The following is a 16,979-nucleotide window of genomic DNA, read 5'->3' on the forward strand; positions in this document are numbered from 1 at the left end:
TTGGGGGTCATCTGGCCATAGAATGGAACAGGACGGCCTCATCAAGGACAATCAGGCTGTCTTCTTCAGGGTCTCCCATCCTTCAGAAGCCCAGGGTTTTTCACATGGGGGAAGCAGGCTTCTGGGTCGAGACAGTGAGAGAGAGAGAGAGAGGAAATGAATGACCAGGTGAGGGGTGGAGAAATGTGGCCATTTTTGCAAACAATCTACCACATCTCTCCACATTTCTGGTAGAAAGATTCAGGCACCACTTACATGCAACCCAAGTTTCAATAGCCAAGAAGCAGTCTTAGCACAGAAGGAATGGAACCCTTGGAATTCTCAAATCTCCCTGGCTCCCTCTAGAAAGAGCTCTGGATTCCCTTGTTCTCATGACCATTCCGATTCTAGCTGTAGCACTGCCTCCCTCTTTGCAGGTGGATCAGCCCATTTGATCCACATGGGCTGAGAATACAGTAGGTCCCCAGCAGAAAAGAGTGATGCTGTCACCAGAAAAAGGGATGTGAATGCTGCACAGCCAAAATCAACAGGTGACTATGGCAGATCTCACCCAGCCATCACCAGCCAAGAAGCAGGAATCCACACCGGGTCAACAGTCAGCTCTTTAGCAGGAGAAATGGAGTAAATTCTTATCAGGTGAAATCTCCACCACCTGTGAACGTGGGGCGGGTTTCAGAACTCTTATCAAAACTATTCTTAAAAACTAACTCTAGAAATCTCAGCTGGTCTAATCCTAGACAAGGAAAGCAGGAGCAGCTGTCTCTCTCCTGAGGCTGATGAAGGATGCTGTGCTGCAGAATGGTCCAGAATGGAGGGTCACGGCACACTCGGGGTTCACCAGCTGCCCAACAAAGGTGGCGAAGATCACCCTCTAACGAGTGCTCATTGTATGCCCGGAGTCACCTTCACTTCACAAACGTTAGCTTCCTGTTCCTCAAGATCCTTTGGGTGCTAAGTGACAGAAGCCCAACCCAGACTGGCTTATTTCTAAAAGGAATTAATCCAGTCATGGAGTGAGGTCAGGCTCAAGCAGGTGGATTCAGGTATGGCCACATTAGGGTTACAGGTGACGTCTGCAGCCACATGTCTCTCTGGCCCTCTGGCCAGAAACAAGGTCCTTCTAAGTTCTGGTTGATTCGTCTTGGTCCCACCCCAGAAACGCCAACGTCTACAATGATGCCTGGGACCCAGTGGGCACTTAGGAAAGGAACTAATGAACAAAAGATTGTAAAGAGAAATTTTACATGCATCAGAACTCCTTGGGCAACCTGGTATTTTTCCACTGGGAATGTGAAAACACTCCTATCTGCCCGGGGTTCTGGCAGGGAAGAGCCGACAAGGGCTGAGCCAGAAGCCCAAAAGCTCCCTTCCCCGCGTCCCCATCAGCGGCAAGGAGAGGGTTAACCTGCTTTCTGGATCTGCCGCCTCTCCTGTCTATGCCCTGTCACCCATCTCCCACTCCCTGTTTGTTCTTTGTGCATCAATGAAATAAGTTCTCCTCCACCATTTGGCCTTCAAAAAGCAGGAGAATAGCGTCGCGTTTCGGGATGAGCCGTGCCCTCCGCTGTAAGGTCCCCTCTCCAGCTGTTCTTCCCCTGCTCGTACTCCCCGGTGATTCATCCACTTTAAAATTCCCGCTTTCCTCCCACTCTTGGAAATGTCAGGAGCACCATGTCGCCACGTAATCAATTCCCTTATCCTCAGGTTGAAAACCTATTTTTTTTCAAAGGTGGTTGTTTTAAACGGAAGCCAGAAAGAATATCACCGTGTGAAGTCATGACAGTCTGTGAAAGGAAAGAGTTGAAGACAAGAGATGATGGATGGGATTTTCTGGACACTTTCTCTTTATTTATTGTTTTTTAAGGGCACTTGCAAAATTCATCCCTGGGGCAGTGACGATTAATTTACGTTATCTCACTTAGGGTGGAAAACAGTGGCTGGAAATGATCACCCAAAAGAACCCCTGCACAGCTTCGCCTCTTACCAGAGACGTAATAAGAGAGATCCGAGTCTAATCTTTATTAATAAAGCAGCTTTTTATGAAATGTACTTCAGCTCAGACGCAAGTTCAACGGCTACAAAGTCAACAAAAAGCAATATGTCAAAACTGATTTATCTCCTGCATTTTTAATGCTTTCAGATCATTTTCTCATTTACAAATGTGCTGATTTTCAATGACAGTGCTTCATTTTTGTCGAAATTTAATATGAGGAAATTGGACTGATGAAAAAAAAGTATAAGGCTCGGTCGCCTCGTGGGTCAAGGAATATGGTATTGGAGATTTCGGTAAATGATTGCTTTTAACCCAGTTTAAATCTTTTCATCTCCATGGGCTTTGTGTGTTTTTGTTTGTCTGTTTGTTTTGTGACACAGGTATACTCACATTTTATAATACATATGTGAAGTCTCCACATTTGTGCATTAAATTGTAGCACGGTTGAGATGTGTATCTCTATGTTCCTGCTTTGGCCCTGGCCACATCCCCAGCACAGAGTAGGTTGGCAATAGCTGCTGAATAATGAAATCTACTTAAAAAGACTCCTTTAGTATCGTAACAAGTAGTCCTTGAATTGATAAATTTGTATAATCCACAATTCACCAGGTTGAGTTTCCCGCAAGTACCAGAGTGGGCAACCAGCTTCTCAGATTATGGAAAGGAATTCCCAGGATTGGCTTGAGCTAAAAAAACAAACACTTGACATATAAAAAAGTTCTGCCCTTGGTCACCTTCTCTGTATTTCTCCACATATTACTCTCGATATATCAACACATTACATTAAAATAATTGTTGAAAGGCATCCCTTTTGGAGACAAGGCTGGGATCAGGGCAGGATGGAGACCCTCTCCACCTGTCCTTCTCATCAGCCTTGTCATAAATATGTTGGTGTGGGCTTCGTCCTCCTTTTACTCAATGTTCTTTAGATGGAACAGGGGTCCAAAATCCCACACATGTCAATATGATGGTTTTCAGAAAGCCTTTCCTCCAATTTTCCTTTCATGTATCTTTGTTGTCTTTCCCCATGCAGAGAGCTGGCACTTAGCATCAAGAATATGCAACGTCATTGTTCTTCCAATTAGAAAAGGAAGCCTCTTACTGGTCCCCTGAAGTTGGCTTGAGGACTCTCTTCATACAGATTTCATCTGGGCATCAACTCAGAGTTTCACGCCACATCGAGGTCCAATATCCTCTGAGGATATTAAGGAAGAAAAATAATCTCTTGGTGACACATGGTAATTAAACCTCCATGTGGCCCAGAGCTATGACTATTTATGGGCACTTATCTGCAGGCTCAAGGGTGATCTTTGCTGGGTGGCAGAACCAGAAGTAATCCGTCTCGACATTTTGTACCTGTTCTTACAAACGCTGAGTGATGGGATTTTGGAGGGAGGAAAGGGTATCTGAGTATCTGTCCCAATAACAACAAGATCTCAGCTCCCTGCAAGAAGCCACAGCACTCCAAGTCAGATTGGAAACAGAAAAGAGTATGTGAGCAGAGGTCACCCACTTTAATGACCCATGGAGTGAAGAAACGAGGGCCTCTTTGGGGGCATCAGGACACTAGCCCTTTGTACAGACTCTCGGGAACATCTCAGCCATCGGAAGGCAGATTAGGACACCCCGTCCTGCAGGAGAGTCAGCCTCAGAAAGACACCCCCTCCCCAATCAAGGCTTTCAAGTACCAGCTGCTTCAGGAAGGTACTCAAGCCCACTTAAGCTTTTTCCCACAAGGAAATAATTTAAAAGATTGAAGGAGCATTATCTCTACTCCTAACAACAAAGACTTGGGCTTTTATCTGTTGTCAAGGCAACGCTAGCGTTTTTCTCCCTGGCTTCTTAATGCCTAGATTTATGTTTCCATAGTTACAAGAAATCCCTAGGTCTTCAAGGTAACACACACTGGTCCACCCAAACTTTCAGGGGTGGGATTGTGGCCCTTGGACAAAACATGCCCACGGGCATAGAAGACATCTGTTCACCTACCTACTCACCCCATCCCCACCCAGGGCTGGGATTCAGCATTCCTTCCTGTCCTTGGGGCCTCATTTGCACCTAGGAACAGCTATCTTAGTAACCTCTTGGGCCAATCCAGGAATCTGAGAAGTTAGGAAGTGAAAGTGAACCCAGGAAACAGAGCTCCTTCAAACCACCAGACTGAATTTGTTAGACCCACTGCTGCCAGAGCACCACCAAGAAGAACTCTGCAAAGTCAAAGTTACCCCTTGGGGCTCAGCTCAAGAATGCCATGAGGACAGGGCATTTGGAGAAACGGAGATATGCAAGCTGCCAAAGCACTCTGCCGGGACTTCAACCCCAAGCCCCAGGCTTCGTGGCATCAATTTCTAGACCCAGAAACTAGTCTTTTCTCAGGATCAACTCACATAGTTCAGACCTTCCAGACATTTTTGTGATGGGCTTGCAGTGTCTTTGTTTAAGCCAGTTGGTTAAGAAATCATTACTTTTCAAAAAAAAATCCGTAGCGCCACAGGGTTTTGTGCATTCTATATGGCTTTTTGTTCCTTACTCTTGTTTCTTCTCTTCTCGCCAAATTTTCTCCTGCTTTTCCTTAAATGTAATTTTACTACATTTAAATGCATAAGCAAAGCATATACATTTGTAGAGTTTGTGCACATTTGTAAAAATAAACATAGAAATTAGTAAAAAAAAAAAAAAAAAAAAAAATTATGTAGCCAGAAAAGGTAGGAAGAAGTAATATATGCATGTGTCAGGCAGTTAATTATTAATTAATTGAAATAATTTTAAAGTAGGAAAAAAAAAAAAGAAATCATTACTTTTCATCTCTCCGTGGGCTTCTTGGCCCTTCCCAGGGATTCGTTATCTCAGGAATAGTCTGGCAAATAGTTGGATACTGTTGCTCAGAGTATTAGAAGCAAAATTGTGTGTACATGCGCACACGAGTTTGTGTGTGTGTACACACGCACAGTAGGGAGTGGGAGGAGCCTAATCTAATGAATCAGAAATATCGTCAGAGTAACAGGGAGGTGGCCAAGTTGAGGAACCTAGATAGGAGCCCCGAGTTGGGGCAATAGGGCCCAATTTTGAAGCTCTTCTTTGTCATCAACAACATCAACATCCTTAACAATAGCTGTTGCCTCTCACTGAGATTTGAAGAGGGCGCTGGGCAAGTGATGTAGGGACACGCACACAGGGATCCCCAGTTGTATTAGTTTGCTAGGGCTGCCATAACAAACACCACAAACTGGGTGGTTTAACACGTATTTATTTTCTAATGGTTCTGGAGGCCAGAAGTCCAGAATCAAGATGTTAGCAGGGCCGTGTCCCCTCTGTTCCATGCTTCTCTCCCACCTTCTGGAGGTAGCTGGCGACCCTCGGTGTTCCTTGGCTTGTGGCTGCCTCACTTCAATCTCTGCTCCTTTGTCACGTGGCCTCTTCCCTCTGTGTCTCTCTCTTCTTCTTACAAGGACACCAGTCACATTGGATTTCGGGCTACCCTACTGCGGTATGACCCCATCTTAACTCATCACATCTGCTCACGACCCTGTTTCCAAATAAGGTCACAGTCCAAGGTTCAGGGAAGAACCTGCAGTTGGGATGGACACCATCCCCCCAGGCACGGGGATCAAGGCCATGGGTTAGGGACTTAGCTATCTCTCCACAGAGTTCAGCTGAGCCACCCCTCCTCCAGGAAACCTTCTCTGACCTCCCCAAAACCAAGGTCGCTGCCCCTCTTTGAGCCCTGAAAGCACATGGCTCTCCCCAGCACTGCGGCTGTACTGTAATTGCCCATATGCCGTCTGAACCCCTCACACGTCAGAGGCCAGGGAGCCCCATTTGGTCCTCTCCCTGACCCCCCCATCCTGGGAGTAGACCTCAGTGAATGTTGCTCGTCTCTGACTTTAAGTGACAGAAAAGCTGGGCTTATACACTGGCTAAAACATGAGAGAATTAATTTTCTTCCCAACAGGAAGTCCAGAGGTAGGTGAACTCGGGACTCAGGACATCAGGGCTTTGGCTTTGCTTGTGGCCTCCGCAGGTGTTAGCTTTAGCCTCAGGTGGGGAGCAAGATGGCAGCCTCCATTCCAGGGGAGCCTTTTTCCGAGGGATATTTCCTAGACTCCCCTGCTGTCAGGATGTGTCCCACACCTGTGGTCAGCCAATCGCTGGCAAGGCTGGCTTGGGCTAATCATTCAGGATTGGCTGGATTTTGGGGATTCAGCCAACAGGACCACTTCTCTATGTGAATGAATCCACTGTTGTTGCTTTGCTATCTCTACATTGGGCCTAGGACAGTGCTCTGCTTGCAGTAGCCTTTTGATTTCATGGTGACTTTGAAAACTCCAAAGGCCCAGCTTAAACCCCCAGAGGCATTTTGCAGGATTACAAGAACCAGTGGAAACACATTTCCTCTGGCTTGGGCCAGCCTCTCCTGATGACCGCTCCTTCGTGCCAGCACTCACGGAGGTCAGCTGAGGGGATGACTTGATGTTCTTTCTTGGCAGGAACCAACTTCTTTCTTGGAAAGTTACATGTTCCTGAGCCAGAGCTCCCAGGCTGCTCTTAGGTCACGGTTGTGGGTCCATGGAGGGTCTGAATGAGTGTGGCTTGGCCTGGAAGCTGGTCTGGGGACAGATGCCTGCCCTCATTAACTCAGGATTTTGGCTCTCACTGGTCAGCAAAAGAAGGGGGGTGGAGTACTGGAGGTGACCAGTCACTTTTGAAAGCCAAGAAATTTCAGAGCAAGGTCAATCTTTATTTAGACATGTTCCTGCAGAATAAAGAAGGTGTTGATGATGTGTCTACTTCCAAAGCAAGATCAGGAGGAATAAATCCTCTTCGGGGAACGCTGATCTCCTATTGCTCCCTTACCTGAACCCTTTCGGTCAGCTGAGGGTGGTGAGGTGTTGACCCTAATTGCATCACAGGTATGCCTGCCCTTTCCCTGCTTAGAAGAGCTTCCTTCTTCATCTGGGGCCTCCTAATTTTGTGATAACACATTTTTAAAATAGGAAAAAAAAAAGATGATGATAATATGTAAATTGGCCAAGCACTTACTATGTGATAAAGGCTATATGTGGGATGTTTCATTTAATCTAGACAGAAAATACAATATACCTATGAGGGGTATAGTACTATCATTTTCCATTTTACATTTGCTGGGCTTGAGGCTCAGAAAGGTAATGTCACCTGCTCAAAGCCCCACTGCTTGGTCATGATGGGGTCCGGATCTGAGGTCAGGTCTTCCTGATTCCAAGCCTGAGCTCTAGACCACCACCATGTTTTGCCTCTCAAAACCCAGCAGCCACTCTTTGATCACCTCTCATATTTGTCCAAATAGTTACATTTTAGTGGTAAAAATTGGAGTAGTTCTTCCCACTGGCATCCTTTAGTTTAACCATAAGTTGTGATTAAAATGTTCATTTTTCTCATGAGACACAACACAATAATTTTTTTTAACATCTTTATTGGAGTATAATTGCTTTACAATGGTGTGTTAGTTTCTGCTTTATAACAAAGTGAATCAACTATACATATACATATATCCCCATATCCCCTCCCTCTTGCATCTCCTACCCTCCCTATCCCACCCCTCTAGGTGGTCACAAAGCACCGAGCTGATCTCCCTGTGCTATGCGGCTGCTTCCCACTAGCTATCTATTTTACATTTGGTAGTGTATATATGTCCATGCCACTCTCTCACTTTGTCCCAGCTTACCCTTCCCTCTCCTGTGTCCTCAGGTCCATTCTCTATGTCTGTGTCTTTATTCCTGTCTTGCCACTAGGTTCTTCAGCACCTTTTTTTTTTTTTTTTTTTTTTTAGATTCCATATATATGTGTTAGCATACGATATTTGTTTTTCTCTTTCTGACTTACTTCACTCTGTATGACAGTCTCCTGGTCCATCCACCTCACTACAAATAACTCAATTTCATTTCTTTTTATGGCTGAGTAATATTCCATTGTATATATGTGCCACATCTTCTTTATCCATTCATCTGTCAATGGACACTTAGGTTGCTTCCGTGTCCTGGCTATTGTAAATAGAGCTGCAGTGAACATTGTGGTACATGACTTTTTTTGAATTATGGTTTTCTCAGGGTATATGCCCAGTAGTGGGATTGCTGGGTCGTACGGTAGTTTTATTTTTAGTTTTTTAAGGAACCTCCATAGTGTTCTCCATAGTGGCTGTATCAATTTACATTCCCACCAACAGTGCAAGAGGGTTCCCTTTTCTCCACACCCTCTCCAGCATTTATTGTTTGTAGAGTTTTTGATGATGGCCATTCTGACTGGTGTGAGGAAATACCTCATTGTAGTTTTGATTTGCATTTCTCTAATGATTAGTGATGTTGAGCATCTTTTCATGTGTTTGTTGGCAATCTGTATATCTTCTTTGGAGAAATGTCTATTTAGGTCTTCTGTCCATTTTTGGATTGGGTTGTTTGTTTTTTTGATACTGAGCTGCATGAGCTGCTTGTAAATTTTGGAGATTAATCCTTTGTCAGTTGCTTCATTTGCAAATATTTTCTCCCATTCTGAGTGTTGCCTTTTCATCTTGTTTATGGTTTCCTTTGCTGTGCAAAAGCTTTTAAGTTTCGTTAGAGCCCATTTGTTTATTTTTGTTTTTATTTCCCTTTCTCTAGGAGGTGGGTCAAAAAGGATCTTGCTGTGATTTATGTCATAGAGTGTTCTGCCTATGTTTTCCTCTAAGAGTTTGATAGTGTCTGGCCTTACACTTAGGTCTTTAATCCATTTTGAGTTTATTTTTGTGTATGGTGTCAGGGAGTGTTCTAATTTCATACTTTTACATGTACCTGTCCAATTTTCCCAGCACCACTTATTGAAGAGGCTGTCTTTTCTCCACTGTATATGCTTGCCTCCTTTATCAAAGATAAGGTGACCATATGTGCGTTGGTTTATCTCTGGGCTTTCTATCCTGTTCCTTGATCTATATTTCTGTTTTTGTGCCAGTACCATACTGTCTTGATTACTGTAGCTTTGTAGTAGAGCCTGAAGTCCGAGAGCCTGATTCCTCCAGCTCTATTTTTCTTTCTCAAGATTGCTTTGGCTATTCGGGGTCTTTTGTGTTTCCTACAAATTGTGAAATTTTTTGTTCTAGTTCTGTGAAAAATTCCATTGGTGGTTTGATAGGGATTGCATTGAATCTGTAGATTGCTTTGGGTAGTATAGTCATCTTCACAATGTTGATTCTTCCAATCCAAGAACATGGTATATCTCTCCATCGGTTTGTATCATCTTTAATTTCTTTCATCAGCGTCTTATAGTTTTCTGCATACAGGTCTTTTGTCTCCTTAGGTAGGTTTATTCCTAGGTATTTTATTCTTTTTGTTGCAACAGTAAATGGGAGTGTTTCCTTAATTTCTCTTTCAGATTTTTCATCATTGGTGTATAGGAATGCAAGAGATTTCTGTGCATTAATTTTGTATCCTGCTACTTTACCAAATTCATTGATTAGCTCTAGTAGTTTTCTGGTAGCGCCTTTAGGATTCTCTATGCATAGTATCATGTCATCTGCAAACAGTGACAGCTTTACTTCTTCTTTTCTGATTTGGATTCCTTTTATTTCTTTTTCTTCTATGATTGCTGTGGCTAAAACTTCCAAAGCTATGTTGAATAATAGTGGTGAGAGTGGGTAACCTTGTCTTGTTCCTGATCTTAGTGGAAATGATTTCAGTTTTTCACCATTGAGAACGATGTTGGCTGTGGGTTTGTCATATATGGCCTTTATTATGTTGAGGTAAGTTCCCTCTGTGCCTACTTTCTGGAGGGTTTTTATCATAAATGGGTGTTGAATTTTGTCAAAAGCTTTTTCTGCATCTAAAAATTGACAGCAAGCTGAAATAAATGAATTTGAGTGAATATCAAATTGGTGCCTAACCAGACACACAAAAAGAATTATTTCAAATGATTTTAAAACACAGTATCTGGACTCTCTGTCCCTCATGGAATATATCCTAAGGATAAAAGGAACTGTAAATAAATCTTAACTTGTATTCAAAAGTCTTGTTTTCAGTAAAAATATTGGTATTGCTATTTTGAAACTATTATATGGATAATGCAGGTTAAAGCAAAGGGCAATTATGTTAATATCATAGGGAACTAAAATTTTCAGCTTAAAAGTAAAGAGATATACATATAAAACCCAAAGAAGTAAAACTCTGTAGTCTTAAAATATGAATCAGAAATATCAGTATGAACTCATGAGTTATTTTCTCCTTAAAAAATAGCTTACAAAGTTCTTAATTATGTCCCACTGAAAATAATGATTGAACCAGTAGCACTGAGCACTCCAAGTATCCAGATTGTGGTCTCTAAATATCATTTTCCACTAAAAAGAACCAGAGACCTTAGAGAAATGGCCAATTCCAGGTCCGGGGCAGGAAATGTACAAGCTGAACAGGGGAGACTCTGTTCTACAGGAAAGCAAGAAAGCTATCAATGACCAATAGGATCATGTCAAAAGGATACAGTGTAACACTGGGGCTTCCACTGGCCAAAGACAGATCAACTTGGGCAACAAAAAGAGTAATGGCTGCAATTGATTGAAACAAATCAATAAGGTCAAACTGATACTAAAAAAAATAGAAACTCATTAGTTACTCTTAAAGACTGATAGGGCACCAACTTAGTCTGAAAAATAATGAAGAAAAAGAAATAAGCATTCATACAGTCTTTCTTGAACCCACTGTACTTCATGGTAACCAAAGGTTGACAAGGGAAAGTTCTTTATAGAAGAAATTTAGTTAATAAATGAAGAAGGAATAATAGGATTAGAATCTTACTATTTTGCTGTCTCCAATGAAACTTGGATCTGGGACAAGCTTCAAAGTTCTTAATACTCTAGGTGAAAGGTTAGTGGGAAGCTCTGTATGGGATGAACCAGGCTGGCAGCACTTAAGACAAATGATCAATCTTAGCATCACTGAGGGACTTCCCTGGTGGTGCAGTGGTTAAGAATCTGCCTGCCAATGCAGGGGACACAGGTTTGATCCCTGGTCCAGGAAGATCTCACATGCCACGGAGCAACTAAGTCTGTGCTCCACAACTACTGAGTCTGCGCTCTAGAGCCCATGAGCCACAACTACTGAGCCCACATGCCACAACTACTGAAGCCTGTGTGCCCTAAAGCGCACATGTCACAACTACTGAGCCCATGCGCCGCAACTACTGAGCCCGCATGCCACAACTACTGAAGCCCTCACGCCTAGACCCATGCTCTGCAACAAGAGAAACCACTGCAATGAGAAGCCCACGCAAGGCAATGAAGAGTAGCCCCTGCTCGCCGCAACTAGAGAAAGCCCGTGCACAGCAGCAAAGACCCAACACAGACAAAAAAAAAAAAGAAAGAAAAAAAAAGAGCATCACTGAAAGGATAAGGGAACAAGTAAAATAACACCACAAATAAGCAACCACCGAATCCAGAATATGGGACTTTCTATAGGACAAATAGCCCAGTTTCTGTAACATAAGTAGCAAAGGGGACAGAAAAGGCAGGGGTGGGGTGAGGAAAGATCTCTAGATTAAAAGAAATGTAAGAGACATATCAATCAAATGCACTCTGTGGACTGTGTCTGTAACCTCATTCAAGTAAATGAACTGTACAAAGAAACTTTGGGATAATTGGGAAAACATGACTGTCTGGATATTAGACGATATTCTTGTTAAATTTTTTTAGAGGTGATAGTAGAATTGTGGTTATGTAAAAAGTGTCTTCAATTAATAGAGATGTAATCTAACAGTATTTATAGGTAAAATAATACACTATCCAAGATTTGCTTCAAAACAGTCCAGGAAAAAGAATAGATAAAACAGATTTGCAAAATATTGAAAATCACAGGATCCAGGTGGTGGATACATGGGGATTTATTATATTATTCTCTCAACTTTGGTGTATGCTTGATCATTTCCATAATAAAAAGTTAAAAAAATAAGAGAAAATGGTTTCTTTAAAATTAAAAAAAAATGTGGCTCATTTTTATATTTCCTTGATTTGGTTATGGTACACAAAAAAGTTTGCTTTGCTCTAAGGCCTGGTCCAGATCTCACCTCCTCTGTGAAGCCTTCCCTGACTGCCCTCCCTTGAAATAATCTCTCCCCAGTGAAGTTCCAGGGACATTCTTGTCCATATATCACTCTAGGATGTATCCAGTATCATTTGGTACCATTAGCTAGGTTTTCACGCCCTGAAGTCAGGATTTTCAAATCCGAAGGTCTTGAGTTTGACACCTGCTACATATTACTTAGATGACATTAGGGAAATTATTTAGCCTCAGTTATTCCTCTGACATAGTGGGAGAGTGGACGCTGCCAAGGGCTTGGCCCAATGCCTGGCATATGTTTAGAGCCCAAAGAATGGTAGGTGTCACCTCTTCCTCCAAAGTGTCAAGGATGGTGTTATGGGTTGAATTATGTCCCATAAATTCATAGGTTGAAGTCCTAAACCTCAACACTTTAGAATGTGACCTTACTTGGCAATAGGGTCATTGCAGTTGTAACTAGTTAAGATGAGGTTATACTGGAGTAGAGTGGGCACCTAATCCACATGACTGACATCTTTATAAAAGGGAGAAATTGAAGCCAGGCAGGTATGTGAAATGAAGATGGCGATCTGTAAGCCGAGGAGAGAGGCCTGGAACAATCTTTCCCTCGCAGCCCTCAGAAGGCACCAAGCCAGCCTTGCCAGCGATTGGCTGACCACAGGTGTGGGACACATCCTGACAGCAGGGGAGTCTAGGAAATATCCCTCGGAAAAAGGCTCCCCTGGAATGGAGGCTGCCATCTTGCTCCCCACCTGAGGCTAAAGCTAACACCTGCGGAGGCCACAAGCAAAGCCAAAGCCCTGATGTCCTGAGTCCCAAGTTCACCTACCTCTGGACTTCCTGTTGGGAAGAAAATTAATTCTCTCATGTTTTAGCCAGTGTATAAGCCCAGCTTTTCTGCCACTTAAAGTCAGAGACGAGCAACATTCACTGAGGTCTACTCCCAGGATGAGGGGTCAGGGAGAGGACCAAATGGGGCTCCCTGGCCTCTGACGTGTGAGGGGTTCAGACGGCATATGGGCAATTACAGTACAGCCGCAGTGCTGGGGAGAGCCATGTGCTTTCAGGGCTCAAAGAGGGGCAGCGACCTTGGTTTTGGGGAGGTCAGAGAAGGTTTCCTGGAGGAGGGGGTGGCTCAGCTGAACTCTGTGGAGAGATAGCTAAGTCCCTAACCAATGGCCTTGATCCCCGTGCCTGGGGGGATGGTGTCCATCCCAACTGCAGGTTCTTCCCTGAACCTTGGACTATGACCTTATTTGGAAACATGGTCGTGAGCAGATGTGATGAGTTAAGATGGGGTCATACCGCAGTAGGGTAGCCCGAAATCCAATGTGACTGGTGTCCTTGTAAGAAGAAGAGAGAGACACAGAGGGAAGAGGCCACGTGACAAAGGAGCAGAGATTGAAGTGAGGCAGCCACAAGCCAAGGAACACCGAGGGTCGCCAGCTACCTCCAGAAGGTGGGAGAGAAGCATGGAACAGAGGGGACACGGCCCTGCCAACATCTTCATTCTGGACTTCTGGCCTCCAGAACCACGAGAAAATAAATACGTGTTAAACCACCCAGTTTGTAGGACTTTGTTATGGCCTCCCTCCCTGATCTAATTAGGAAAGCAGTACAGTCCCCTTCATCTTACAGAACAGCATTTGGGGCAGAGCGGGGAAGAAAGATGTTGTGCCCATCTAAAAAACCTACATTTCCCAGATTTCCCTGCAGGAGAGGTTGTCACAGGCCACAGCTCTGGCCAAGAGATGGGAGAAGCAGTCACTGGCTGGATTTCCAGGAAGCCTCCTCGGAAGAAGGCGTCCCTTACGCTTTGCCCTACACTCTTTCCCCTCCTCCCTGGTGAGTGGAGCTGCAGCAGGCACCTTGCATCGCAGTGAGAGGGAGAGGTCAAGAGTGCAGCCGTGACCTTGGACCTGGTATCCCTGAGTGACCACATGTCCTGGCATGTCCGCCTCGGGCTTCCTGTTGCAGGAGAGAAAAGGCAGCCCCTATCAGCTTAAGCTGCACCTGTTTGGATTTTCTGCTACCTGCAGTCATTCAATCCCTGACTGACACACATGGGATGGAGAGGTAAGAGTCAGGCCAGTGGTGGGCGAGCGAGGAGAACGTCCAGTGGAAGCGACCTTGGCTAAGTGCCAGATTCAGAGAAGAGCCCGGCATGCGGGGGGACACGGTGTCCAGCCCGACTGTGACACAGGATGGAACGGAGGCGCGAGGGCCAGAGAGGCCGGCGAGGACCGGACAGTGAGGAAGGCAGTGTCCCCTCCCCCGACCCAGAGGGCCCAGTGCAGCCCGGCCCACCCCCAGCTCCAGTCCCCGCATTTCTTCGCTGGAGGCCTTCCTTGAGCCAGAAACGCCAGAGCACCAACGCTTCTTGAGAGCCCCCCTCAGGCAGTAACGGGAGGGGGCCCACAGACACCCCAGCCCCCTGGCCCTGGAGCAGGACAGCTCCCAGAGGCGTGTCCCCCTGACTCCCTGGACTCCCCCGAGGGACTGAGCTCCACTGGCCCACGCTGGTGACCGGCTGAAGGCACACCCTTGTGTGTGTTCTGGGGACAAAATTACCACAAACTGGGGTGCAGGGGGCGCTGAAAACACCAGGAATTTATTCTCTCAGAGTTCTGGAGGCAGAAGTCCAAATCAAGGTGTCAGCAGGGCCGCACCCCCCTGAAGGATCTAGAGAACACTCCATCCTGCCGCTTCCAGCTTCTGGTGGCCCCAGGTGGTCCTTGGCTTGTGGCCGCATCCCTCCCATCTCTGCCTCCGTCATCCCATGGCCTCTTGCCTGCGACTCTGAGTGTCAAAGCTCCCTCTTCTGTCTCTTATGAAGACATCAGTCATTGGACTGAGGGCCCAGCCTAAATCCAGGATGATGTCACCTCAAGATGCTTAGCTTAATTATAGCTGCAGTTATTTAATTAACCTGGAAATAAGGTCACATTCACAGGAACTGGGGTTAGGGTGTGACAGAGCATATGGGAGGGCACAATTCACCCCACTTATACACTCCCTCCCCAGCAGTAATTTCTTCACCTCCCAGAAAATTCCTTATACCTGAATCCTTATCTCAGGGAAGCCAAGCCTAGACAAGAGGCTAGTGAGTCATGGGGGCAGTGAAAAAGTCTGATGTCTGTCCAGAGAGAAAGGAGGTACCCACATGGATGAAAAGACCTATTAAGAACCACAAATTAAAAATGATGAGGGGTGGGGAAGGGATGGATTGGGAGTTTAGGATTAGCAGGTGCAAACTAGTATGTATAGGATGGATAAACAAGGTCCTACTGTATAGCACAGGGAACTATATTCAATATCCTGTGATAAACCATAATGGAAAAGAATATGAAGAAAGCACATATATATGTATATGTGTATATATATATATATATATATACACATATATATGTATATGTATAACTGAATCACTTTGCTGTACAGCAGAAATTAACACAACATTGTAAATCAACTATGCTTCAGTAAAGAAATTTTTTAAAAAATGATGAAAACCTAGTACTTTCCATGTTCGAAGTTCTCAAGGCTTCCTGCTACTATTTTTCAAGCCGCCTTTTGATTGCACTGGATACCGGGGTATGTGTCTGTGTGCACGTGTTTGTGCGTGAATGTACATATGTGTGTGTGTGTGTGTGTGTGTGTATGGTGTATATATGTGTTTCCATAGCCACTGACTGTTTATGGAACATTCTCACACACACAACCTCATTAATCCTTATAGCAACCCTGAGAAACGTGACAACTATTTATAGCCATATACTTCCCCAAAAGACTTGAGTTGACTTACGATTACAGGCACAGATACCATCAACCCATAAAATTTGAAGAGAAGCCTAAAAGAAGGTGGGGGGGGGGCGGGTGAGGGCAGCAGGTCAAGTACAACCTCACTGGGGAAAACTAGACTAGTTAAACACGAAAACTTTCTCTAAGCTTCCTGGAAACCAAGGCAAAAAGAGAAACAATTCTAATTGTCACAGAGCTCTTATTGTCTAAAAAAGAAAAAATATATACAAGTTTGCCAAGAAAAGCAAACTTTTTTCCAAGCCCTAACTTAAAAAAGACTTTTATCCCAAGGGTTCTGAAGAAAGGGCAGAGCACAACTACGTGGATGGTGCTTTTGAGAACAGTTTCTCAGAAAATGGCCATTTTTCCTATCGACCACGGTTAAAAGCTCAGAGCGTGAAGTTAAATCATGTTCTGTTTAAAGGCAGATCTGCAGGGAGCTTCTGGGCCTGCCCCTTCCCAGCGAGCTGGTCCAGTCAAGGGCTGGGGCTCCCAGAATGGAAAGAACCAGCAGCCAGTCTGTCCTCGGGGGCTGATTCCTTCCAAATAGCAGCCAACTTAGCAGAAGGCAGATTCCACAGTCATGGGGACAGCGGGCTCCACATCTTCTGTGCTGTTTATTCAGAGTAAAGCCTCATGCGCTGGGCCAGGGGTTCTCAGATTTGACAGATTTACGAGCTGGTTCCTTATTTAGGGGAAATGATATAGAGTTTCCAGCTTTTATTTGCCAAATACAGACAACCCCCAAAATGCCCTAACCACTCCATTGTCACTGTTATTTCCTTAAGGGGGGCAGTTTCATACTGAAAAATCAAGTGTCTCTTTAAATTGAATAAATCTACCTTGGTGGAAAAACCCACTACCTTGGGCTTATTTTTTCCCCTTGTTTCACTATGGAAGTGAGAACCTGATCTTGAACCAACTTTTAGGAAGCCCCGCCCCCATGCCTGGCTGAAGATGGCGAGACTGGCATTTGGTTGGGGTCACGTGCAAGCCTGACCTGTCCCTCTGTCCGTGGGGAGGGATGACCCCGGTGACCCCTCCTGGTAGCCCCTTGGGAGCTGTGACTTATTTCTAACCCACGGACTGTGGCTAAGGAGACAAGAGGTCAGTCCCCTGATGGGGTTACTTTATGTAAGACT

Source organism: Eubalaena glacialis, chromosome 13 (genome assembly GCF_028564815.1).
Source record: "Eubalaena glacialis isolate mEubGla1 chromosome 13, mEubGla1.1.hap2.+ XY, whole genome shotgun sequence".
Lineage (NCBI taxonomy): Eukaryota > Metazoa > Chordata > Mammalia > Artiodactyla > Balaenidae > Eubalaena > Eubalaena glacialis.